Source organism: Bos mutus, chromosome 18 (genome assembly GCF_027580195.1).
Source record: "Bos mutus isolate GX-2022 chromosome 18, NWIPB_WYAK_1.1, whole genome shotgun sequence".
Lineage (NCBI taxonomy): Eukaryota > Metazoa > Chordata > Mammalia > Artiodactyla > Bovidae > Bos > Bos mutus.
In genome coordinates this window covers 6620749-6624556 of record NC_091634.1, presented here as the reverse complement: position 1 = coordinate 6624556, position 3808 = coordinate 6620749, and positions in this window count along the sequence as shown.

Below are 3808 nucleotides of genomic sequence, written 5' to 3'. Positions count from 1 at the left end.
TTATGTGTGTCTGGTCTTTGAAAGGAGAAGCTGGGGGGAGGGCAGTCTTAGACCAAAGGCAATAATGATAGTAATGGAAATAACATAATACAGTCAAGCACACACTTTCCACACAGGGTCAAAGCCAAGATGAGACTGATTGAACTGGTAGAGATACAAGACCCGTTTTTAACTTCCATTTAGGATGTAGACAGTGAAAGAAAGAATAGCCAAAGGTGCCAGCTCCCCCTGGTCCTTGTCACCAAAGAGGGTGACACCAAAGGGGCCGGGTGGCTGGAGCACAGTTGTGGGGCACCCGGTGTTGAAGAGCAATCTCGCTGTGCTGTCAGAGCCGAGATTCCAGGGGAAGTCAGGAGGTAAATGAGCGGTGACCTGGTAATGGAGAGTCGGATCTGGGTGCTAACACTTTCTCCATGATAATCTTTCTTTATGAGCTGGAAAAAAATTCGTGCAGATGGGCACCCATTACAGAGTTGGGAATCAATTTAAAGGGTTCTGACCAGTGTTGAAAGATACGAATAGAACAGTAGAAAATACCATGTATCAGTAGTATTTTGCCAGACTATGTTGATGTAATAGCTTTGCATCACGGTAAGAAAAGTTTGGAAGCCACTGGTAGACGGCAGCCAGCATCATACACTGATTTTCAGACACTGCCACCTAATACAATCGCTATCAACTCACTTTGAGATGCCAGATCCCACTCTGCCCAAAGCAAACGTTTCCTGTGTCCCGGAGGCTCCTGGTCTTGCCCTGAATGTTCAACCATGTTCAAGTTCCGCTTGGAGTTCCCTATGACCATCTTGGGCTTCCCAGGTGGCTCAGTTCAGTTCAGTCCCTGTCTTGTCTGACTCTTTGCAACCCCATGGACTGCAGCACACCAGGCTTCCCTGTCCATCACCAACACCCGGAGCTTGCTCAAACTCATGTCCATAGAGTCGGAGATGCCATCCAACCATCTCATCCTCTATCATTCCCTTCTCTTCCTGCCTTCAATCTTTCCCATCATCAGGGTCTTTTCTTTTCCAAGGAGTCAGTTCTTCACATCAGGTGGCCAAAGTACTGGAGTTTTAGCTTCAGCTAAGACTTCAGAGTCTTAGCAGGACTCTACCGCCAGGGGGCGCCCGTGCCCCGACGTGAATGAGTTATCCTCTATCCTCTACTCAGCCCAAGCGCTTGATCTTGGGGTTCCAGCTCGCCCTGAGGGTCGGGTTTACTGCGACTGAAGCCCTGACCACGAATAGAATTCCCCGAACAGAGCATGGCAGGAGGGCGCAGGTGGTCACGAAGGAATGTGGCCATCCTAAGATACCCACTTATCCCTTCATTCCACAATGTTCATTAAATGCCTCCGTGCATCTCCCAGAGCGCGTATTTGGTGGGTGAGGACGGACAGTACCTCAAATTCACCACCCCGCCGGTCCAGGGAGGCCTCCTCGCCTAGACTTGTATGAGACAACCCCGGGTGGAGTCCTGCCGGCTGTGTGACCTTGGGCAGCTTGCATAGCCTCTCTGTGCCTCAATTTCCTCTGCTCTAAAATGGGTCTAATAACACCTGCTTCATAGGGTCATCATGAATATTAAATGAGTTAATATTTGTAAATTATTTTGAAGGGTCTGGTATGTTTATTAAATCAATTGCTAAAATTTCCCATTTTACAGAAAAGAAAACTGAGGATCAGAGTAGGGATCACCAAAGCCATATTTTTTTTCTCCTAAGGAGAACTCTTGAGTTGAGCCCAGTGATCCCCAATTCCCAGCCCAGAGGCTTTTCCTTGGCATAGAATTTGGGGTAGAAATAAACCCCATTTCCTTGGCATAGTGGTGGGGTGGAGGAGGGGGCGGTGTGGGTGCTGAAGCCAGTGAAATACTCTAGCAGAGCCTAGGCCCCAACAACACAACAGTCAGTGTTGGAATCACGACTGAAACTAGCTTGGGGCCCTATCTCTGGGTCAGCAGAATAGCCAGACAAGTAAATAAATCATTTTCTTACTGTCAACGACATCCACACTGAAGTATAGATGTACAAGGAAAGGAAAGTGAGCTGGTCAGTAAGATTCATGGAGCTGCCTCTTCAGTTCTGAATTGTGATAAACTATGAAGTAAGGTTGGGCGTGGCATTAGCCCTCTCAGGAGAAGGGGATCTAACAGGGCCAGAAGGTGCAGGCCAATTACATGACCAGGTCCCAGGATACCTGTATCATACCTGCTGCTCTGTGGTCTTGCCCTAAATGTTCAACCATGTTCAAGTTCCGCTTGGAGTTCCCTATGACCATCTTGGGCTTCCCAGGTGGCTCAGTTCAGTTCAGTCCCTGTCTTGTCTGACTCTTTGCAACCCCATGGACTGCAGCACACCAGGCTTCCCTGTCCATCACCAACACCCGGAGCTTGCTCAAACTCATGTCCATAGAGTCAGAGATGCCATCCAACCATCTCATCCTCTATCATCCCTTCTCTTCCTGCCTTCAATCTTTCCCATCATCAGGGTCTTTCCCAGTGAGTCAGTTCTTCACATCAGGTGGCCAAAGTACTGGAGTTTCAGCTTCAGCATTAGTCCTTCCAATGAATATTCAGGACGATGTCCTTTAGGATGGACTGGCTGGATCTCCTTGCAGTCCAAGGGACTCTCAAGATTCTTCTCCAACACCACAGTTCAAAAGCACCAATTCTTCAGTGCTCAGCTTTCTTTATAGTCCAACTCTCACATCCATACATGACTCATACATGACCCAGGTGGCTCAGTGGTAAAGAAATCCACCTGCCAGTGCAGGAAAAAAAAGTTATGGCTTCCAAAGAAGAAAGCAGGGAGAGGGATAAATGAGGCGTTTGGAATTAACAGATATGAGCTACTATATATAAAACAGGCAAACAACGAGGACCTACTGTATACAGCACAGTGAACTCTGCTCAATATTTTGTAATAACCTGTAATGGGAAAGAATCTGAAAAAGAACATATATATGTATATATGTAACTGAATCACTTTGCTGTACACTTGAGACTGCTGCTGCTGCTGCTGCTAAGTCGCTTTAGTCGTGTCTGACTCTGTGCGACCCCACAGACGGCAGCCCACCAGGCTCCCCCGTCCCTGGGATTCTCCAGGCAAGAACACGAGTGGGTTGCCATTGCCTTCACACCTGAGACTAACGCACTGTAAATCAACTGTACTCCATTTTTTAAAAATCCATAACGTACAATTTACGGTTTTAACCATCTTAAAGTGTGTAATTCAGTGGCATTTGGCACATTCATAATGTGGCACAACCATCACTGCTATCTCACTCCAGAACTTTTTCATCCCTTCCCCCACCCCCAAACAGGAACCCTAAACCAGTTAAACAGTCAGTCACCCCCCAAACCGCCCTCCGCTCAGCTCCTGGACACCACTAATCTGCTTTCTGCCCCTGTGACTTTGCCCAGTTTGAGCACTTCGTGTAAAGGGAATCATGCAATATTTATGTGCAAGAACAGAGCCCTCCAAGGTATCCAGGTCCTTATCTTTGGAAACCTGTGGATGGTAATTTCTGTGGTAGAAAGGACCCTGCTGATGTGGTTAAGCTAAGCATTTTGAGATGGGGCAATTATCGGGGGTTCCCTGAGTTGGCCCTAAATGTAACCACAAGGATTTTCCTAAGAGGGAGGCGGAGGGAGATTTGAGCACAGAAGAGAAGGACGCGTGATGGAAAAGCAGATAAAAGCGGAGTCAGGCAGAGAAAGCGACGCCGTTGGCTTTGCAGATGGCAGAAGGGGCCCGGAGGCAGGAGGATGGGTTCTCCCCTGGAGCCTCTCAGGGGAGCAGGGCTTCAAT